This window comes from Callospermophilus lateralis, chromosome 3 (assembly GCF_048772815.1).
Source record: "Callospermophilus lateralis isolate mCalLat2 chromosome 3, mCalLat2.hap1, whole genome shotgun sequence".
Classification (NCBI taxonomy): domain Eukaryota; kingdom Metazoa; phylum Chordata; class Mammalia; order Rodentia; family Sciuridae; genus Callospermophilus; species Callospermophilus lateralis.
The window spans coordinates 10,029,471-10,053,778 of record NC_135307.1 but is presented as its reverse complement, the minus strand read 5'-3'; the positions used below and the strand labels follow the sequence as shown (position 1 = coordinate 10,053,778).

Below are 24,308 nucleotides of genomic sequence, written 5' to 3'. Positions count from 1 at the left end.
TTGAGCTGCGAGGACACCTTAATGCCTTTGCCCTAGATAGATCAAAGCTCTCCTCAGTTTGAGGAAGCAAATTGCTGGTTGGCCAGGATAATTGTTCCCATTCTACAGATGAAAACGAGGACAAGGACTCACGAACTGACTCGAAGGTGGAGCCCCGCCAGCTGGGCAGCCTGCCAGGGTGTGCTGCTTCCTAACCACTCTCTTTCCTGTTTGAACTTCAGGGATTGAGTTTCTGCCGGGGGATAAGCATACCAACCTCCGGCGCTTTCCCTGCATGTCTTGTACAATGTCTACTTCTCAGTGCTTCTCATGCTGGGGCTGTCAGGGTGGAGGGGCTCCCTCCCTTCTGGGCCTGACCGTGTGGCAGATCAATGCAGATTCCACAGATGGATTTTAAGCTTGGTCTGCCTTTGCTGGGCAGCTGGAAGACTGTTATTTACGGTGCCTGGCCCACTTCTGAGTTGCTCTGATCATCTTTGGTGACTTCTTAACCAGGACTCGCACTATCCATCTCTGCCAGAGATCTCTACAAGTCTCCACCACTGTGCAGAAATGGTTCATTTACAAGAACTGTCCTCATGTAGCACATGAAGCTGGGTATAAAGGGGTCGTGAAAAACACACTTAGAAGGTGAAACAGAGGACCTGGAATTGTTTAAATTCTTTGAGACATTTTCTTCCTTCCAGAAATTGGGGAGATAATGTATGTGAAAAAATACAGCACCTAACAGGTAGCATGGCCTCCTTAAATACTTGTTAAACCAGTATCCCTAGGTTAGTCCAATCCCCAGCTCGCAGGAGGTGCTGAGTCTGACTGTCCAGGTATTTATGAACACATGGCAGGATTGTACTCATGACCCTTCTTCTCTGGTTCAATTCTCAATTCCAAAAGCCCAACCCACAGAGCATCCTGACTGGTCAACCTTCTGCGTAACCTTGACCTTGATATGAAGCTATCAACGCTTAACAAAGTACTGAGGGTGTTCCTGTCTGCAGCATTTCAGACACACCTCCTCTGCAACAGCAGCTCGGACTGGGGTCCTGTGGGCTCTGCCCTGATAGGAGGTCTCTGCATGTGTGGGTGGTGTTGGAGGTGTTGGCAACTGCCTTGAAATGTGCTGCATTTAAGAAGCATTGAGCAGTAAGCCATCCTACTGAGGTGCCAGAGCCACGAGCTCCAGAATAAATACAGTCTATTCTCACCTTGGAACACTTCACTCACTGTGGCTGATTTAATTGTGCTTTAAGGCCAGCCAATTGTTAACCCAGTGTGGAAGGAGGGACCTTTCTTCTGCAGGTTTACAGTGAGGTTCAGGGAACATGGTCACACTGTAACAGATAAATCCTATTCCAAGTCTTCTTAGCCTGTGTGTGTGTGTGTGTGTGTGTGTGTCTACGTGCACAGAGTGTCTTTCACTGAATGGATTCCAGCCACAGAGTCTTGCTGGGGGATTCCACACTCATGAGATGTGTGAATCTTGAGACCTCTTTGCTGACAAATATTCATCGAGTGCCCTCCTTCTGTATGTTTCTGTCAGGGTCTCAGTAGAAAGCAGATGACACATTTGAAATAGGATCATTTGAACAGGGTTTATTTGTAATAAGACTGTTTAAAGAGGTGTGGGGTGGAAACCAGGAGGATGCAGCCATGACTGGCTCAGCCAGTCATGGTGTCACCACCTCCAGATCTGAAGCTCAAAGGGAGGGCTGATCCTGCAAACTGGAGATGGGGCAGGCAGGGAGCAGTGACCTTTGGCTAAGACCAACTGGAGGCGCCTGGGACAGAGGAAACCAGGGGGAACCCATTAACCAACCTTAGCTTTCCTTCCAGTCCTCTGTGGGGTTCCCCACTGTCTGAACACAACAGAAGCCAGGGAGCACAGGGATCTTGAAGTGGTTTGTAGGGAGTAGCCTCCGTGGGCAGAGGGCAGGATGGGGAGAATCTGGTGAGGCGAGGTATCTAGAGGGGCAAATGTTAAGACATCAGTGTGATGCTGCACTGCCCAATGGACAGTGATTACAGGTTTTGTGGGGACTGAAGCTCATGCAATTTTAAGAAAATCATACCAAAAAAATCTCCAAAGTGATGTATAAACACAGTTAAGGTTCTTCCCAGGGCTTTGAAACATACCACGAAAGAGAGGTCCTGACACTCATGCTTCATTGTAAATCTCCCTCTGCGTATGGTCTTGTGATTTTGACCTAGAACAGCACTCCAGTCTGCAAAAAGCCTGTGTGGATATGCAGTTTAGACAAGTGATTATAAATACAAGGCAAACTTGTACAAGGAAATTACATCTGAAATTTTGCAAAGGATTAGGTATACACTGAAACAGACTTTGAAAGACAAAATTTAGACACCGGGCAACAGGTGAGCAGAATAATAATACTAAGGCCCTCTCATATTTATTTATTGAGCACCAAGTGCAAACTATTGCCTATACATTGTCTCATTTAATCCTGACAAAAACAGGAAGCCAAGGCTCACAGAGGTTAAGTAACTTCCCTTAGGTTGCAAAGCTCTAAAATGGAAGAGCTAGGATTTGAACTGCATGTGGTTTCTTCCATAGACAGGCAAAGGCAAATTCGAGTGTGCAGGGCACTCAGCCAATGGGGACATAGGTCTTCTTTTTCATCCTATGCTCTGTCAATACACTCAATAACTCTGAACACCGGCCACATGTACTTTGGTTCCTACCAGCGAAGGTTCAATATGTGTGTGTTCAGAAGGTCGGAGTCAGAAACTGTGAACCACACTTCCCAGAAGCCCTAGGGGCCGGAGGGACGGCGCCCTACTTTGCCGCCAAGACTCCAATTCCCAGCATGCAGCGGGCGCGCGGACCACAGCTCCCGGCATGCCTAGGGAGACGGGGAAAGCACTGCCCCACCCCCGTCCCGCCGCGTACCGCTCGCCCCGCCTCCTCCGTCGCCCAGAGCCAATGGGAAGGCTCCGTACTGCCGGGTGTAGAGGGGCCGGCGTCGCCGCCGAGTTGCGAGTCGGCGACAGCGGCGGGAAGTTCGTACTGGGCCGAAGGCGACGGGTCTGCGGCTCGGGGTAGGGAGGCCGCGGATGGTGCGGTCCTAGGGTTCTCGCCCCCAGCCGGGGCCCGGAGGCGGGCTGCCGGACTGGGGCGGCGAGGGCATCGGCGGCCGCCTCAGCCAGCACCGGCGTTCGCGCCTTCCTGGCCTCCCTCGGGGCCGCCAGCGCCCGGGGCGCGCTCAGCCCTGCAGGGCCTCCGGGCCGGGCGGCGGTGAAAACCCGGCCCCGTGTGCGCGATGGTGCCGCGTCCCGCCGGGCGGGCCAGGCCGCGGCCGGGTCTAGAGGGGAACGGGACGGCCGCGCAGCGCCGGCGTGCGCGTTCGTAGGGGCCTTCCCGGTCCTGGCCAGGCCGCCGCGGGCGGGGTGACCCGGACCTGGGGCCTTCCCGGTCCAGGCCGAGGCCGCCGCTTCAGCTCGGCTTCCTGCCGCGCGGGGCTGAGCCCGCGCCGGCGCCCGCGGTTTTTACGGTCGTCCTGACGCTTCCCCCTCGGGTCTCTAGTTGACAGGGCGCCACCCTTTACTGACGTTCCAGGGCCGCACGTCGTTTTCCCCACAAAGTAGTTCGGGACAGACAGTCGCAGTGACAGAGACGCTAGTTTGAGGCCACCCATTTTTTTTTTTTTTAACCCCCTTTAACATCTTTTCTTTCAAAAGATGGACTCTTCACCCGCGGCGGCGGTGGGGAGGGTGGTGTCCCATTTCCATTTTATGGAACAACTTGGAAATACCAGTTTTGCTCCGGGGAGAATCGTGGGGTTAAATTTAGGGGACTGTTGAAGAGCCTCATTAATTATGTGTTTCAGTTTTTTTTTTGGACTGGATTTGTCCATCTGTTGAGTCTGAAATTAGAAAAAAAGACTGAAAAACGTTGAAGGGCAGCATTTATTTTTAAGAGTTCAGAATAAAGGCATCGTGCTGTTTATGACATGCTGAGCATATCTACAATTTTAAAATAATTTCATAAGCAAGAGTTTTTTTTAATTTTAATTTTTTGTAGTTGTAGATGGACAGAATACCTTTATTTTATTTGTTGTGCTAAGGATAGAACCTAACCGTTCTGCCACTGAGCTACCGCGCCAGCCCCAAGAATTCTTTACATAGTCATTTTATGCGGGTTATGTTTTGCCATTCAAAATGACATGTACTAACTGGAATTAAATTTATGGGTAGATAAGATTGTGTTTGTCTGCTACCTATGTTGTAGAAGGGAATGTAACTTAAGTACTCTGTCATTTAATAATAGCTTTCTCGGTTGTGTTGATGCTACCACAGATGGTATTTGTGCATCTTAGCATCGCTGATCAGATACAGTAGCAGCAGAAGAATTTAATAACAATAAGCTTGTGTTAGGCATTACTGTCAATTTAGTACAGTACCAGTATACAGTACAAATATCAGTTTTGTAGTGTAATGCCTTCTTGTTATGCTCAGTGCTGCAGAAATTATGAGAGGATATTTGTTAAACAAATGAGATAATGGAGTAATGTGTTAAGCATGGAGCCTGGCATATACTAAGTTAGTAAGTGCCCAGGAAATGGTTATATGGGAAGCTTATGCTAAGTTTTATTCCAGTATGCGAATGTATATTTTAAAAATAACAGTAATGCATTCAAAATGTTGACAGACCCTAAAATTAAATTTCTTAAAGGAAACAGGCCAATTTTTTTTTTTAAAGTTTGAGAACTAATGTGAAATAGTAATAAAGTAACTGTCCCAGATGTCTAGGAAAGGAGAAGCAAGATTTTAATTTTGACAACTTTTTTCCCTTTAAAGCATCCCTAATAAGATATACTATGAATAGGATTTTGATTAGAAAAATAAAACTTTAAAATGTCTTTTAATTAAAAAAATAAAAATTTGGAAATGCAGCAAAGCTTTGAAATTTACCTTACATCAAATGAAAAAGGATGACTCCTGAATTTATGCAAATGTGCAAATGCTCTTATCTGCACATATCAGGCAGTGAGCCTTATGGGAATTAAATGCTGCTTCTTTGTGTGAGTGAGCGAGACTTTCCTGAAAATTGGTCTTGATGGGTTTTGAAAATGATTGGTAACTGAATAGGACTGGAGAATATTCTTCAGACTGGTTGGATGTTTTGTATACTTGCTGAGGTTATTTTTCAGAGTGAGAAAAAGTAGATTCATTTATTCACTAGAGATCACTTGCCTACCATTTACCAGGAATTGCGTTAGGTGCAAAGTCTATTCTTGTCCTGTTTTGTTGAGGCGAATTTTCTTTGTTTTAAATTAATGTAGACTGTTCTTTTTGACTTTAGGTATTTAACATCTGGCATACACGCAGCTGGTGAATGTATAAGGCAATTTGAAAAACTACAGTATTGGTGAAATGTAGAAAATGTGGAATTTTTATAGGAATGCAAGATTAATTTAGAAAGGTTATAAATGCCTCACAAAGCATTTTGCTAGGTGCTAACCAATATGTATTTGTACTCTATATTTGGCCTTTTCAACCAAAGTTTCTGTGACTCTTCCTACTTGCCATTATAAGGAGGTGAAGAAGGTTATGCCATTGGATCCTGACTCACTTGACTCCTGAATGATGATTTAAGTGCTCCATATTCTGAGGTTGCTGTTTTGAAGTAATTTCATGTGCTTTCTCAATTACTCTTGCTCCATCTCTCCCAATATTGCTTTAAATCTTTGTGGTCAAAACCATACACATCCTTGTTCTGGATGACATACAGGCAACATTAAAAAAAAAAATTTCTATAGAGGTATGTAGTATCCTTCCCAGTCATACTAATATTAGGCTTTTAATATTCATCACTAAGTACAGATGTCAAGAAACTACTTTTACTAACATTCTTCAGTAAATTTTTTAAGAATTTTATTACCCATAGCATCTTTTTGTCAACTTTGAAAAAAATTTTTTTTGAACCATATATTTTATTTGGTGTTCAGGTAAGTATAGTCATGACTCACTGCACAACAGAGACATGATTTGAGAAATGAGAAATATATCGTTAAGTGATGTGTGAATATTGTAGCATTGATACAAACTGACTGCTACCATGTCACTTTTTTTTTAAAATATCTATTTTTTAGTTGTACCTTTAGTTGTACACAATACCTTTATTTTATTTATTTTTATGTGATGCTGAGGATCGAACCCAGGGCCTCACATTTGCTAGGTGAGTGCTCTACCCCTGAGCCTTAACCCCAGCCCAAGGTGATGCTTCATTTGTGTAATCCATGGACAGAAATGTCACTGTGTGGCACATGACTGTCCATGGATTTTGATGAGTCCTTGAAATAACTCCTATCTCTCAGTGGGTTTAACCCTAAAGAATGAGAACCAGTGTTCTCGGATTTCAAAATTAAGATAAACACTCTTTACACTGGCATATTTTGGGATGATCATTAAACATATTTTAGGCTGGGCCTGGTGGCACATGCCTATAATCCCAGTGGCTCAAGAGGTTGAGGAAGGAGGATTGTGGATTCAAAGCCAGCCTCAGCAACTAGCGAGGCCCTAAGCAACTCAGTGAGACCCTGTCTCAAAATAAAATACAATAAAAGGGCCAGGAATTTGGCACAGTGGTTAATTTGTTTGGTACTGGTTCAATCCCCAGTACCAAACAAATAAAAAAACCCCAATAAAAACGTACACTAAAATGTTTACCAGTAAGTTGTACATTAAATGTGAAGATATAATTGAATTGCCAAGTAATTAGTTTGAGATTCAAGAATGTTATATGTATTTAAAGTAAATATACTTAACATTGGAAGGAAACATTCATCTTAATACAACTCAGTATCAGGAACACAATGGTTGCACAAAGAGCTAAAAATAAGAATTGAAAAATTATTTAGGACTGAGGACACTACCATCCTATTATAAGACCTTTTTTGAAGTCTTATAATTTTTTTGTGTGCTAATTTTCTCCTTGTGGACTGCCAGTGTACCTACTGTTTGCACGTGAGCCACTATGTCTGCTCTAGACTTAGCTCCTTGTTTTAAGAACCCAGACTGCATTATATAATTATTAGTTTTATCTAAAATTTAAAAAGTAAACCATGAAATCTTATAGCCAAGATAACTACACTGTATTTCAGGTTTTTTTCTCAAATTGTTTACCATGTGTCAGCGGAACTCATATGTGTATCATCTTTTGATGATTATATATTAATGCATTGGGATCACATTTCACAATACTAAGTACTAGAAAGTGCTGTTGAAGTTTTAGTCTTCATAGACTGGAAGAAGAATGTTTACTGTTTCTACTATGGGCTTAAATGTACTTCACCTTTTTTTTTTTTTGCAGTTTGCTATATGACCATAGCTATCAATGTACAGATTATTATAATTATAAATTTTATATAAATATCATAAATTGTAAATTACCTGTAGAGGTCATCAAAAGTATTTGGGAACCAGAAAAAATTTTTTAAAAATTTCTGTTTTAAAAATTTTTAAGGTTATAAAATTTAGGAGATGATCTAGTTTTTTTAGGCTTATGGAAAAAATGTTAGAAATCATGACTATTATATTACCTCTCATGTGTAACATGGGAATCTAAATGTATAGGTATAGTCATTCTTGAAATTAGATTGGCATTTCCTCAAAAAGTTAGCCATACTTTTAACATATGACCTAGCAAGTGTACTGCTGGGCATTTATCTGGAAAAATTAAAAACTTGTGTTTATACAAAAACTTCATACTAGCCCCAAACCAGAAACAGCCCACATATTCTTCTCTGGGTGAATAGTTAAATGAAATGTGGCATAACCCTAATAGCAGAATAACACTCATCAACAAAAGTAAATGATCTCTTGATAGATGCACCAATTTGGATGGATATTTATGGGCTTGCAGGAAAAAAGTGGAAAAAGTGAAATAAAAACAATCTTCAAAGGATCTATGATTATGTGATTCCTCAGCAGAATGGAATGAGTGCAAAGCCAGTAATCAACCAGAAGATAAAGGAGAAGAGAGGGGTTTCTTTCTTTCTTTCTTTTTTTTTTTTTTTTTGTGTGTTGTTGGAGATTGGACCCAAGGCCTTGTGCATGCAAGGCAAGCACTCTACCAGCTGAACTATATCCCCAGTCTGGGTTTATTTCTTGTAGCAAGTAAGGTGAGCAGTGGAGTTTGTGTGCAAACTAATGTTCTCTCAGAACAAAGAAAGCCAGATGTTTTTATTGGGGAAACTTACTCATATAGGGAAGATTCATCCTTAAATACAGAGATAAACACATTCCTGTGCATGGTCATTTGGAGGTGGTAATCACATGTCTGTCCCCTCTCCCCCCTCCAAAAAAAAAAAAAAGGTCATCAGGACTTTCTTTGGGCTGAGAAATTGGGAAATTGGTATTATAATGAGCAAAGTTTAGGGCACCTAAAATTGAGTGACTGGGTGAAATTGGCTCGTTCCTTGTAAGTTTCTGCAAAGAACCTTAGCTGAAACCAAAAGTAAAAGAACTTTGAAGGTGTATTAATAATCTTTAATGGGGCAGCAGCTCCCACTTCCCATAAGTATAGAAACTAGTTCCTAAAAGTGCCTGCCTCTCCTGGAGGCCAGCAATTCCATTTATATAGCATTTAATGTTATTATAAAAATGAAGAACAGGTCAATGTTTGTTGAGATGGATTTCTTTGGGATGATAGAAAAACCCTGTATCCTGATTGTGGTGGTGGTTATATATGAATGTATACAGAAGATAAAAGGTCATAGGACTATACACACACAAAGAATCTAAAAATGCATCTTGGATGAGTAGTTTAATTACTCATGCTATAGCAAGGTCAGTGTCCTAGATTTCATCACTGTTTTGATAATTGTAATAAGTCCATTATATGACTACCACATTTCTTATTGAAGGATGTGGGTTGTTTACAGTTTTGGGTGATTACAAATAAAGCATTCTTTGTAATTCTATGAGCATTTATGTACTGGTTTTTGTGTGAATATAAGTTGTCATTTTTTTAGGATAAATGCCCAGCTGTGCTACTATTGGGTTGTATGGTAAGTGTATATTTAATTTAAGGAACTTCCAGACTTCCAGCATAGCTGTGTCATTTTACAGTCCTGTTATCACTGTAATATGAGATCCAGTTTCCCCACATTAATGCCATTGTTTGTTATTGGTTATGTTTTTTTTTTTTTTGCTGTGTGTGTGTGTGTAGTAATCACCAAGACTTTCATTTGCACTTCCCTAATGGCTGATTGTCATGTGTTTATTTGCTATTCATATCTTCTTTGACTGTTCTGTTTAAGTATTTTTCCCATTTTGTAATTGATTTCTTATTGCTGTGTTTAGAACCCTGTATGTTTTGTATAACTCTTTGCTAAATATTTGATTTGTAAATGTGTTCTTTCAGTCTCTGGCATGTATTTTCATTCTCTTATGGTATCTTTCATAGCACAAAAGTTTTTAAACTTTGATGAAGTTCAGTTTATCCAGTATATGGATTGTTTTTGGTGCTATGCATGTCTCAAAACTTTCTGCCTAACCCTAGGTTAGGAGAATGTTCTCTTGTTTTCTTGTGTTTAATCATTTTATGTTTTATTTTTATATCTATGGTCCATTTTGAGTTAATTTTTGCACAGGATATGAGGTTTAGATCTTGTTTCTTTTACTTTTTGTCTATAGATGTCTAGTTATTTCAGAGACATTTGTTGAAAAGAGTACCTTTTTTCCATTAAACATTTTTTTTAAACCATGATCAAAAAATACATTGTACACTGGAGTACCAAAGTGAAGACAGGAGGAGATGAATGATCAATTAAGTAAATGTGAATATAGATTTCTGAAGGTATGACATGACATGACTTGAATCTTGAAAAAAGTGGGAAGACTTTTTAGAGAATAGCATGAGCAAAGACATGTCCTAGAGAAAATAAGTAATATCTATCTGACTGGGGGAATCATGTGAATTAAGGGGAGTAGGGAGTTTAAGGAAGGATAATTTGTTTATGCGTAAAGGAATTGCTAGCTAGTTTGAAGAGTTTATCATCAGTTTCATTGGCTGCTACAGAGTTGACTGTATGTTTTTGAGCAGGAAAATGATATGGTACAATTGGTATTTAAGAGAAGTTGTTTTAGGGACTTGTATGGCCATAATACGTTGTTAGGAAGAGTAGGATGTAACCATGACTCTTGACTTTGTGTTACAAAGGTCTACCAAAAAGCTAAAAAAGTGATGTTGCTTCAGAATACTGTAAGACACTAGTATGTCCTAGAAGACTGTGTTAGTCATCTTTTTATCACTCTGACCTGAAGTAATCAATATAAAAGGAGGAAAGGTTTATTTTGGCTTGCAGTTTCAGAGGTTTCAATTCATAGTTAGCCCTGTTGCTTTTGGGCCTGTGGTGAGATAGTGTATGGTGGAGAAAGCTGCTCACCTCGTGGCTTTCAGGAAGCAGAGGCAGGGTGCAAGGAAATGACCTAACTTCCTTTTACTAGACTACTTTCTAAAGCTTCACCACATCCCAGTAGCACCACACTGTGTGATCAGAGCTCTATTTTAACACAAGGATCTTTGGGGTTCTTATCCAAACTTATAGCAAAGGGTAATTTAATGGTGTGTTTTAGACTTTTGCTCTGTATTCAGTGATGGACACTGAGAATTCTGCTGGACTTCATTATCAATGCTACTTTTAGTAAGTTGTATATATGTGAAGAAGAGTAGTTTCAGCTGACTTATTGTTGATGTGGATGACATTTTTTTTTTTTGTCAAGTCAGGAGTTGAGCAGCTGAAATGATAAGAAAGAGTTGATAAATTGGTCCAATGAGAATTTTTGGAATCAGATTTATTTATCAGATTTATTTTTTATGGCAAAGAAGAAACTCAGGGGTTCTTTAATCAGTATGTCCTGATACTTTCATGAAGAACTATTCAGAGAATGATGATGACCAGCTGTTCTTCAAAAATCACTGAGGAATGAATAAGAACAAATGGCTGAAATTGCAGTATTAGGGTATAAGTCTTAGGGAAGAATTTCCAGACAGGAAAGAAATTAGATACATAATGCCAGTAATCCAAAAGGGCTTTAAGATAGAATAGTAACTTAGATGTGGTTTAGGAACATTCTGCTTTCAGTGAAAGGGACCTGATACTATTAATAGCTTTGCCCTTGAGTCTCAGTGTTTTAATTTGTGACTTAAAATACTTGTTTTTTGTTTTCTTATCATCTATTTTAGTTCTTGATTTCTTTTCCCATATAAGTTGTACTCCCATCCCCACTGCCCCCACTTCATCTGTGGAAATTTCATGTGTTTTCTGCTTTCTTTTAGGCATTTAAAAGATTACCTTGGGGCTGGGGTTGTAGCTCAGTGGTAGAGCCCTTGCTTTGCATGCATGAGGCTCTGGGTTCCATCCTCAGCGCCACATAAAAATAAAGATATATTTAAAAAAAGACATTCCATTTAAAAAATAACCAGCTAACAAATGAAACTTATATAATGTTAAACAAACTACTAGAAATTAATACATTTTTACTTTTTTGTTTAGATCATGGAAAAATAGCATCCATTTAAAGACAGTAATTTGGTGAGCAAAGGGCTTTCCTGTGTAAAAGGTTATGATGATTTACATTCGTGAAACAGTGATATGAAAAGCTTTATTGTGACAACTCAGTTGAGTTTCAAAAATACCTTTTTGTTTAACTTCCTTAGTCTGACTCTTTTCTATTGGTCCAGATCTCTTTTCTACTTAAATATTGAGGTTGATCAAGAATATTTCGTTTGTGATTGCAGCCCTTCAGTATTATCAGACAGAGTTGTTTTTCTTTTTCTTTTTTCTCCCCCTATGAAGAGCAAGCTCTTACAGTGCTATGCAAGCTGCCCATTTAAAACTATCATTGCTTGGCACCTATGCCCTAGTGACAGTTTGACCAACATGTGAGCAGGCACACTGCCATCCTGACAGATGGGCGTGAGTATAGGCAGCCAAGAAACCATGTATCTGCATCTAGTGTATTTGTTAAGGGCAGGATTCCCAGTCGGGGATGTTCAAACGTCTGTCCATCCTGAGCTTTCACGCCTATGGATAAAGGGATGTCATCATTAATCCCAGCTCTGACTGAGATACCATGGGTATATAGAGCTTCTTGGCTCTTACAGAAGTAGGCAATTGGGGACAATCAGGATAATTGTTCTCTCCTTCATCAGAGGACTACTTCAAATAATCCTATTTTTTTTCTATTTTTCCTAGCCAACTAGGTTTGCAATGAGTACAAACCTGTTTAGACTTTGTCCAGATACTTCTGTAATATATTTTCTTTTCTTTTCTGGAGTGTGAAAGCTTTGAAAGTCACTTAATTTTTATGCCTTGAATAGTGATATATGTAATTGGAATCAGATAGATTAGAGCTCATTTATTGACTGCTATGTGACATTAGAGTAGTCTAGCTTAACATCAAATCAAGGTAAAATAATATGTATTTTATAAAGTTGTTGTGAGAATTAGCCATGAAGTATGTAGAGGAGGACCTTGGTGTAATGTTTGACCTACAGTAAATGTCACCATCATCATTATCACCTTAACATATCTGAAGGAGATTTTCTGTCTTTTTGTGACTTGTTCTCTCCATTCTTGAAAATCATTTATTGGACATCATCTAGAGATTGGCTGGTATATTTATATACAATGACAGAGAACTCCAGTGAAGGAAACTTTCTACATGTAGGGCAGAGTTTTTCAACCCTTAAACAGTTGACATTTTAGAGGTGTTGTTCTTTGTTGTTGGGGATTGTTTGCATTGTAGGATGTCTAGTGGCCAGGGGACAGAGTCATCCCTAGTTGAGAACCCTTGCTCTAGAGACAGCCTATCTTTCTTTATTAAAGTTTTGATAGATTTTTGATAAAGTTCTTATCATCAAATCTTATTCTTTCTACTCTGTTCTATCTTTTAGAAACACATACAACAACAAGCCGAATCCCCCTTCCATGTAACATCCTTTCAAATATGTGAAAAGTCATCAAGTGTTCTCAATCTTTCTGAGGTGAAACATTTTCAGTTCATTAGCTATTCCTTACATGGCATGGTTTTATGTTGGCTCACCACACTGGTGGCTTTCTATATTTTAAAATTCCATTTTTATTTTAAAAAGAGAGAGAGGGATAGAAGAGAAGAGAATTTTTAAAAATATTTATTTTTCAGTTTTCAGTGGACACAACATATTTATTTTATTTTTAAATATGCTGAGGATCGAACCCAGCGCTCCGCGCATGCCAGGCGAGTGCGTTACCACTTCAGCCACATCCCCAGCCCTAAAATTTCATTTTTAAGTTATAGTGCTTAGAATTGAGAACAGTACTCCATATTAAAAAAAAATATTAAAAAAATGGAGTTGTATCTCTTATTCTAGATATTGCACTTTTCTTCTGTTACTCTGGGGAAAATATTGCCTTCCTTTTTCTACATATTGTATTTTTATTAATATCAGCTACATTATTTGGATGACCATACCATATATTGAGCCTAGACGTGAATAAAACCTGACTAAGACGTCTCTTCATCCTGCTGTTTTGTATTAGTTTTAGGTCACAGGCATGGGAGCTTATATTTACGATCTTAAATTTATTTTTAATGGATTTGGCTAATTTCTATTTTTCTTTGGGGGAGGTTACTGGGGATTATACTCAGTGATAGTCAATCACTGAGCCACAACCCCAGCACTATTTTGTATTTTATTTAGAGATAGTGTCTCACTGAATTGCTTAGTGCCTTGCTTTTACTGAGGCTGGCTTTGAACTTTTAATCCTCTTGCCTCAGTCTCCTGAGCCACTGGGTTACAGGCGTACACCACCGTGCCTGGCCTAACTCAACTTTTTAAGATATTTTGGAATCCTGGTTCCTGATCAAATTAGAAATTTGTAGCTTAAAAGAACAAGTATGTGATGATGTCATCAGCTGAGATTGGAATTATGGAAGTTGTACCAGCTGAGATTGGAATTATGGGGGATAAAAGACTATCGACATGTTTAGGTGTGCAGATTGAAAAGAGAATTGAGGAGAGAAGCCTGGGTGGAAAGTCCTGAAATTAAAAAGGCAACTGGACAGAGAGGAGGCAATGTAGGTCACCAAGAAGGGGTGGTCATAGAGGTAGGATGAAAATGAGAGGAGTATCTTGGAATGACTTGGATTAAGGACTGGTAGATAGTGAAATACAAAATGAACAGGACATGATTGCTGCTTTTCGCTCCTGTATTTGCCACAATTGTGTAACTATTGAGTTAATGACAGTACCTAGTCTCCATGCCTGGAGGCTTGGAGTCATTCTTCATTTCTTCCTCACACATTTACATCTATTTGATTACCAGATTCTTCTGATTAAAACATTTTTTGAAGTATAACAAAAAAATGCAAACTCAACACTATAATGACCACTAGCCAGATCAAGATATGGATTATTCTAGCACCAGACACCTCTGTTGTGCTCCTTTCCAGTGAAACTTCCACCAAGGTAACCACTGTTCTGACTTCTTAACTATAGATTACTTTTGTCTGGTTCTGAACTCGTGTAAATGGGGTAATATATACTTTGTCCTAACTTTTTGCAAGATTCTTAACATTCATTGTTCTGTCTGAGATTTACCCATGTTATTTTTGTAGTCTGGTCATCAGTTACTGCCAAACACACTAATTTTTGTTACTGATTACTGCATGACATACCACTCCAAATTTAGTGGTGTAAAAAACATTTTGTCATGCTCATGAATTCTTGGCAGGGATGGCTTGTCACTGCTCTACAATGGTTGGTGTCTAGAATGAGTTAGAAGCTCCATCACTCCTGTTTCTAGTATCTTGCCTGGGATGTCTTGAAGACCAGGATCATCCAGGCTTGTTGACTCGAGTAACCTTCATGGGGGCCATGAGGCCATGCTTTTCACAGCATGTTGGCTGAGTTCCCAGAGGTATCTTCCTGGTAGTGATTTGGCTTCAGAGTCATAATGTCACTTGTGTCACACTCTTGATTGAAATAGACACAGCCTGCCTGGATTCAAGGAAAGGGAACATAGACTGCCCAGCATTAGGAAGTTGTACCAAAGAATTTGTTTTTTAAAACCACCACAAATTATATACTAGAATTTATCCATTCTATTACAGATAGATATTGAAATAGTTAATACTTGGATAATTATGAATAATTCTACTTAATAGTTTTGGTAACATTTTTAAAGTAATTATAGTATGTTGATGTCTTTGGTACACATATTAGTTTTAGTTGGGTGTATATCCAGGAGTAGAACAGCTGATCATAGTGTATGCTGTAATGTCTTTTGCTTTAATAGATACTGATAGATATTGCCAGTTTTCCCAAGTGGTTGTAACAGTTTATATTCCTCCCAACATAAAGAATTTCAGTTGCTCTTAAGCCTCGCTTCTACTTGAAACTGTCAGCTAAGCAATTTTAAAAACCCTTTTAAAACCATATTAACAGTTGCATAGAAGATCTCAGTGTGATTTTCATTAACATTTCCTCATGATTTATGATTTGAGCACCTTGTTTCATGTATTTGTTAGCCATTTATATTTCCACTGTTGAAAAGTATTCAGCTTTTGCCCCCCGCCCAACCTTTTTAAACAATTCAGGTTTTCTGTCCTTTTTCATATCAAAATGTTAGACTGTATATAAATTATGAATACAATCTTTTGTTGAATATGTAAATTCTAAAGCCCTCTTCTATGTGGCTTACCGTTTTACTCTTGTAATGTGTTTATGATGAACTGAAATTCTATATTTTAATTAATTTCTATTAATCTTTTCCTTTATGGTTAGTGCTTTTAGTGTTCCACTTAAGTTTTTGCTATCTCATGTTATGAAAATATTCACTTGTTTCTAGATGCATTTTGTCTTTCACTTTTAGGTCTAAGTTTCTAGGAATTCTAGAATTGACTTTGGTGTAAAGTAGGGGTCAAGTTTTTTTTTTTTTTTTTTTAAATTTACACACTTAATCTGTACAAGTGTAGCAGGTTACATTGGGCCAGGTGGACACAGCTTGGGAGTTAGGATTCTTTTATTTTCAGCTTTCAGTTACCTTTACTGAGCCTTCTGAATTTGGGTATGTTATTAAATCCCTCTGGCCTCAGCTTCATCTGTAAATTGAAGAATTTGGATGGAATGTTTTCTGATTTCACTCTGACTTGGATTTGATAGATCATTGTACCTAGTTTTGCAGTATTATTGAGACTTGTTAGAATCTTGTATCTGAATTCTATTTTCTAATGTATTTATGATATTTCCCAGGTTTATATTATCTTGGTATGAATATGCATCCATATCTTAGTGGCTTATGAAGGACATGTTGACTAATCTCTGTTTAGGCATTTTCTTTTCATCTTACTGGCACATGTACTCTTGTCCTTTGTTAGGAGAAGCTCATCATTCTGTGTTAGCAATTTATAAATGAGGATACCAGTTTCATTTTTGAAAGTCATCTGTACATGCTATTCATTTTATTTTTTGTTTCCTTTAGTTTCTTATTTGAACTTATAAGAATCATAGATGAAATGTGGAGTTCATGAATAAGCAGAAGTCATTCATGATCAATGAGCTCTAATCTTGACGAATTCTCTCTCCCATCTTTAATATTTGCTCCAGGAAAGTGGCATACCTTATAAATTTCTGTATCAGGTTTGCATGCTAGTTCCTTGAGAAGGGTAAGTCAGGAGCCAGATTTTCATGAAATGAAAATCTAGAATAACAGAAAATCTATCATTTGCTGCTGCTTTTGTGTTCTTAGCATCCTGCTTTGTGGTGACTTCTTAACTTTCTATCAGTAGGTCTAGATTGGTTTCCACAGAATGGTACTACTTAGTGTAGCTGGTGTTCCTTCCTTTGTTATTCTTGATATTATATTTTTCCTTTCATTGACTTAAAAAAAGTTTGAGATATAACTCACATATCATACAATATATTTATTAAAGAGTTTCAGTTCAGTGGTTTTTAGTATATCTACAGGCTTGTGATCACTATAATGAAATTCAGAATATTTTCATCAGTGCTAAAAGAAACCCCTACCCATTAGCAGTCACCATCCATTTATCCCTGTTTACATTCCTAAGAATCCACTTTCTGATTTTTATCTATAAATTTATCCTGGAAATTTTTTATAACTGGAATTATACACTTTGTGATCCTTTATGGTTGGCTTCTTTAATTTAACATTTTTAAGATTATTCGTGTTCTACCATATATTGGGACTTAATTTCTTTTTACTGCTGAATAATATTCCATTTTATGGATATACCATATTTTATTTATCCATTCGTCAGTTGAAGGAAAGCTGGGTTGCTTATATTTTTTTGGCTATAGTAAATAATGCTGCTATGAACTTTTGAGTACGAATTGTTGTTTAGATGTGTATTTCCATAACTCTGGGTTCAACTTTTGGGAACTAATGCAGTGTTTTTCAAAGTGGGCTGCACCATTTGACATTCTCACTAATAATGTGTAAAGGATTCCAATCTTTATAGATGCTACTAATACTTGTTATTTATTGTCTGCCTTTTTGTTTATACCTGGGTATGAAGTAGTATCTCCTGTTTTTTATTTTATTTCCCTAATGATTCATGAGTTTGAATCTTTTTGGGTTCTTATTGGCCATTTGCTTATCTCTGTTGGGGAAATGTCTATCCAAATCCTTTTTGCCCATTTAAAAATTGAATTATTTTTATTATTGAATTCATTAACCTTTGATGTTCACTTTATCTTTAACTCAAAACATTTTTTCTTTATTTTTTCTTCTATTGTGTTCAGGGAGCTGTCATTCTGTAGTGAGCAGGAGGGTTAAAAGAATTCCCAAACCTTCCATTGGCAACATACGTGATTGTAAATTATCTTAGATTAGAAAATGTACATCCTTTGTGTTCCTTCCGGTTCTAAAATGAACTATACCTTTCCGTACAAACCGGTAAAATGCCTGGCTTGGACTGTAATCTAAGCTTCTCATTTTACAGGTTAAAAAAAAAGACCTGGAGAAGTTGGGTCTTGTCTGAATTCATAGGAGGTGGACCTGGACCATGACTTTAATTCAGCCCATTCTTAGGAAATATCCGTTTGTTTCTCATCATGTTAGACTCAAGAGAAACCAAGGTGAGTAAGACAGGATTCCCAATTTCCAGATTCTGACAAAATATGTCAAAAGAGACTGACAGATATACTGCCAGTGGCAATACAGTGTCTTTAGTGCTGTGAAATGCATACAGGGATGTGTATGCTCAGTGCTCTTAAGGTGCCCCAGTACTAAGACTTTTATCTTACTTCTTTTGTATGTAGGCAGATTAGATTGTTGAGTAGTTGATTTTGTCTGGACCATATAGTAAAAAGTGTTAACAAAAATGCCATCATTCAGATGCTGATATTACAGAAGAAACTGACTTTAGAATCTTTAGGGTTTTGCACTGGAACCAAGAAGATAGTCTCATTAAATGTACTATTTTTATACATGTAATATTTTCTAACCCCCCTCCCCCATATCCTGCAGTGGTTTATAATATCAAGTTTTTTCAAACTGATTTTGTGTATACACACACACACACACACACACACACACACATTTCAACATGGAGTGTCTGTTGCCCAATCTGGTCTCAACTTGTGGACTTAAGTGATCCTCCTGCCTTAGCGTTCCTAGTAGCTGGGACTATAGGTATGTGCCACCATGCCTGGCTAACCCATTTTAAAAAGCAACTTAAAACATATTTTTGAAGACTTAATTCAGTGATTTATTGCTTTTGTTCTTTTAATCTTTAAAAGTCATACTCATTTTACTTAGTAGAGTTAGGCTGTGAGATATGTGTTTATAATAATGTGAAGATATTTCTGTTTTATTTTTTATACTCTATGGCAATTATAATTTTGGCTGTATTATTAGTAATTAAAGCAAATATTTTACCACCTTAAGACTTTAGTTTTGCAAATGATCTGTTTACAATATGTGTGTTTTTTAATTAGGAAAAGGGCATTTTTGCAAAAATTATACTTTGCATACATATGTTTTGAACTTTGCCTTGCTGTTTAGTGGTTGTGAGGCCATGGACAAATTATTCAGTTTCCCTTATGGACAGTTTCCTTCTGTATACAGTCAGTATAATAACGCCTATGTTCTATAGTTACTGTAAAAAATTGAGATAATACGTTTAAATTAATGTACAGCCTACTACATAGATGCCTAACAATAATGTATTACATTTCATTTATACGTAAGTGTTGTATGTTATATTTAGTGGTTAAATGATTTCTGGTATAGATTCAGTCATTCATAATTGAGCAAAAATAAATCATTGTATTAACGTAAGAACTTCATGTCATTGTTCATTTTCAGTTACTGGTCTTTTAGAGATGTATTATTCTTTGAAGAGTACAAGCTGTATTGTTCTTTAAAGACTGACTAGTCTTCACCATCAAAACATTCAGGCATGATCTGTCTGCAAATGAAGGTACTGAGAGTTGTTTTTCTACACAGTTAATTGTAGTGTTACTTGAGGCAATTGGTAGGGCCAACTTGTACTGAACCTGATATTACAGAAGCACTGGCAGATTCCAAACTAAGAACATTGGAAAGCATTACTTTGACATTTTATTTAATCAAGTTCTTTTAATTATTTATGAAGAATTTTTTTAAAAATATCTTAATCAAAAAGTTAATACATATGTACCACAAATAATAAATTTAAAAAGTTTCATAAAAGGGTAAAAAATGAAAAGTAAGCCTCTTACCCCTAAGGCATTGCCTGTTACTAATTAATTACATAGGTTTCTAGCAGTCAGCCGTGCGTGTGTGTGTGTGTGTGTGTGTTTTGTGATAGTTGTGCAACTTTTCTGGGTGCCAGTTTTATATATATATTATTTGTAGCATATGAATAAGATTTCTTTATTTTTATGTGCATAGGCATATTCAAATACATGGTTCTTTCTTACATTTTTCCTTTAGCAATATATCTTGTAGAGTATTCCATATTGATGTATGTAGATCTACTTCATTTTAAAAATGTGGTTATACCATCATTGATTTAATAAGTCCCCTCTTGATCTAAGTTAAGGATGTTTCTTGTCTTCTGTTACTGTATACATTGTTGTAGTAAATATCTAGGCAGGCATTCCAGCTTGTGCAGCAGGATAAACCACTAAAAGTGGACTTGGTGAGCTGAAGGGTGAATATGCGTTTTAAATTCTGATAGATAATGCCAAATTGATATGCTTTTTTTTTCTCTTTCATACTCTTACTAACCCAGTGTATTTTCTTTCTTTCTTTCTTTCTTTTTTAAAGAGAGAGGGGGGAGGAGAGAGAGAGAGAGAGAGAGAGAGAATTTTTTTTAATACTTATTTTTTAGTTTTCGGTGGACACAACATCTTTATTTTATTTTTATGTGATGCTGAGGATGGAACCCAGCGCCCTGTGCATGCTAGGCGAGCGCGCTACAGCTTGAGCCACATCCCCAGCCCACCCAGTGCATTTTCTGACTATTTGAATTTGGCTAATATGTGGCAGAAAAATGTCAGTTTAATAATTTTAATTTGCATTTTATTAATGGATGAAGCTGAGCCAATTTGCTATTTATTTGCAAGCTGTGTTGTTAGTGAAAGAAATCATGGTGTAGGACAAGATGTATCATATTTGACCTGTTTTCTAGGTAGTGTCTTTTATTTGATATCTATAAAGAGAAAACAGGAAGTATAAACCAAAAACTAAAAAGCAGCTACTGTGGAGAAAGAGAAAGAATAAGGAGAGAAGAAATAGTAGTTGTGCTCTTGACACGTTTTGTTTTTTGTGCTTTGGAAACAAATGTTTTATAAAATTTTAAAAATTTAAAGAAAAAATTATTATATATTTAGACTAACATTAATAGGAACTAAGATTTTTAACAAGAGAAAAGAGTTGCATATATGAAATCAAATTATCCAAAAATCCTGTAATCCTAAATTTGAAAAGGAAATGCCAGTATAGTGATATAGTTTTCCTGATAAAGAATTCTTGTAGCTCACTCCAGGTTGTAATGACAATCTGGGAATAGTGACTATCTTGGGACTGGATTTTGTTTTCCAAATAGTGATTTCAGTTGAAAGGAAACAAGGCCCCTTGGAGGAGTGGCTGATTTTAGGTTTGGAACAGGAAAGTGAATAGGAGTAATCTGGAACATCTTGCAGCGGAAAGCAAGGAAACATTTTTAAGACTGTTGGTCCTCTCAAAAGGACACAGTGACAACACAAGGGGTTCTGTTTTTAGTGAGGAAAAAAGAGAAAACCAGCCCTGCTGTTCAGAAGCTGGCCTGCACTCAGTGAGGCCATGTTTTCTCCTGGTAAACATGATAGAGTCTCACAGAATACCTTGGACAAGTTTTCTTTCAGGTCATGATAAAATGAGGCAAAGCATGGACAAAACCAAAACTAAGGTCAGTGTCCTGCCTACAGGGTACTTAGCCTGAATGCGTGATTTTCTTCTTCATGAATGGCTGCTTTGTCTTTCTTTTAGTGTACCCCAGCTTAGATTAGATTAATTGAGATACTCAGTTATAGAATTGTCCCACTTTCTCACAATATCCAAAGGTTTTTCCTAAAACCTTTCCCAAATTACCAAAGCGATGCCCAAATCCTGGAATAGATTCTACCATCCCCTTACTCACATGCTCCACTATTCCTCACTGTGTATATTCCTGGTGGTCTTTGGCTGAAGGACACCAGAGGTAGAACAATTTGAGCAACAATATCAATAACAAAAAATATTAAATGATTATAGGGCTACAATCAGCAAAATTCAAAATGTGGGAAATTTTACAGGCAAATGACAAGAAGAAAAACAAATAGGGAGGTGGCATTTGCGAAGAGAGTCAAAGACAGATCAGCCATATGCAGTGACTAGTTTTTGGGTCTTGTTTGGAGATCAGCATGTAAGAAGATATATTTTGAGGTAGTTAGGGGAGAAATGAACCTTATTAGGAATTGTTAATTTTCTAAGGCAGTGATGTATAATAGATATATTTTAAAAAGTACCTGTTGAAAGCATTTTTATTTGTAATGTTGTGGTGTCTGGGGCTTGCTTTAAAATAATCTTAGGAGGAAGTAGTGGATTGGGATAAATGAAACAAATTGACCATGTGTTTCATTTTTGAAATAGAGTGATATATATATGGGCGCTCATTGTATCGCTTTGTAATTTGTAAGCATTTGGAAATTCCTGTAATAAGAAGCTTACTTTTAAAAACCATTTATATTTCTTTTTTTCTATGAATTTGCCGGTCTGCCATTTTCCTTTTTTTTTTTTTTTTTTGATTAGACTTTTATCTTATTTTCCTTATCATTTCAAGGACTTTTTTAAATAATAGAAAATTAGCCTTTTGTCTTATGCTCACAATATCCACTGTAGAGAAGCTCTTGCTTCTATTTATCATTGTCTTTTGAGTTAGTTCATGGTGCATTTTTAAAAATATTTGTGTAGAATTTCAATTTTTTTGTCAGTTTATCAATTTTCTTTATAGCTTATGTGTTGCTTAGAAAAACTTCTCAGACTCTAAAGCTTTTTCGTGTTTTCATGCTGTAATATGATGCTTATATGCTTACGTTATTTGGTCATCATAGTTTTCTCAGTATATTTAGTAATAATCTCCCCTAGAACTCTGCCTCAAGAGTAATTCAGGAAAAATGTTATTCAGTAGGTATCATGATTTAAAAGTGAACACTTAGAGAATTAATTGTAAACACAATTTGGTGGTTAATTTTGCCCTCCCCTCCCATAGAGTTAATGAAAAATCTGTTATTTACAAAATTTTTGAGTATTCTCAGTGTTATGTAAAACAGTTCAAATTTTCTGGTTTTAGAGGTGTTTTAGTGTTGCCTTACATAAAGAAGCATTTCTTTTAGCTTTTGCCCTGGGATCAGGGTTAGGAGCCAGGTATCCCTTCCCTTTAAAGGTGACATCCTTAGGCTTGCTCCTATTTTAAAAATGTCTGACTGGCTTGTATCAATAGTGCAATGAGTTTCTAATTTTTTAGAAATAGTTGAATGTTACTCTGGTGTCTTCACTATTGGTTCTGGGAGATCTTTTTGAACCCAGGCATGAATCTTCTACCCACAGCATAAAAAGTCAGAATTATGTATAGATTTTACAGAATCCATTCCTTCTGGGAGATGGGGGAATGGTGGCAGTGAGGTGGCTTGGGCTTGTGTTTGGAAATGAACATAGTGTTTGTTCTCAGTTAAAAATTTGTTCTGCAGTTGGTAAAACCTTTTTAGAACTTTAAAAAAATCATTTAAGAAAATAAAATTTGAGTAAGCACATCTAGTACTATATTTTAAGCATTTTACTCTACTGAAAATTTTGTAGTCTAATGTTAATTACTTTGTTAATACAAGTAAAAAAATGTCACTAGGAAAATTTCTTTCTTTGATTATATTCGCTCTTTTTTTTTTTTTTTTTTTTAGTTTGAAGCGTGAGTCTTCACCTAGCTCTTTCCAGCTTAGGTGTGAAAACATGACTAGTGTGACAATTGCTGCTAAAGATTGTGTCACAGTTTGAGTTTAGCTTAATGTTTTTTAGGAATAAATCTAAATTTATGAGTTCATTATCTCTGGAGGTTCACTTCTGCATTTTCACGGTTTGTTGTGTTATATTTTGATAATTACATGGTTATTGTTTCAAAAGGTATCATATAGCTGTGAGTATCTGTCATATTGATAGGCATGGTTCTCTGAGTGAAACCAGGGATTGAGTTGGTATTCCAAACAGAAACCCAGAGGAAGGTCCATTACCTTTCCTCTGCCCCAGATTTTTATGTCAAATGGTATTGGTAGTAAGTTATTTTTTTTTAAAAAAAACACATTTTCTATCCTTATTGGATATTCTTACAGTACTGTCACAAATGTAGAATTGTGGGAACAAAAAGAAGAAATTAGATGAAGACTTTCTGTGTTACTGGGAAGTGGCTGTATAAACTGAGAATTCTATATTTTACTTTTCAGATGATTTCTTAGCACTAATCAAATGCATTAGTCAACCTCCGATTAGCTGACTCATTTGTGAAAGGATTGTCTTTAGATGTATTGCTTTCAAATTGTTCCTGATGTAATTTAGTGAAAGAGGTGATGAAGTTCTTTGTTGACCGATTATCTCTGTTGATTTTATTCTTTGACTTACTATAGTTTGGCTGGAAGCCATTTGCACCAAAACATGTAATTATTCTTAATCCCAAATAAGTTTGAAATACAAATGAGTCATTTTGGCCTAGGGATGGGTAAAGCCTTGTTTTGGGCTCCTCCTGAATCATTTGTTCACTAATTTATATTTTTGCCCAGATTTTAT

At 37.2% G+C, this 24,308-nt stretch overlaps 1 protein-coding gene across 6 annotated transcripts in view; it reads left to right on the top strand.

Annotated features, from left to right (window-relative positions):
- Positions 1-2,968: 2,968 nt before the first annotated feature.
- The window catches only part of Vrk1 (VRK serine/threonine kinase 1), a 79,163-nt gene continuing 57,823 nt past the window's right edge, over positions 2,969-24,308 (top strand). For 2 of the 6 annotated variants that reach the window (XM_076847980.1, XM_076847977.1), the window contains exons 1-3: positions 14,388-14,473; positions 17,971-18,106; positions 19,338-19,452. The gene's annotated coding sequence lies outside the window, so the exon portion shown is untranslated. Of the gene's footprint in view, positions 3,055-14,387; positions 14,474-17,970; positions 18,107-19,337; positions 19,453-24,308 lie in introns of those variants that run through there. The other 4 variants (XM_076847982.1, XM_076847976.1, XM_076847979.1 and 1 more) reach the window with 3 other exon arrangements.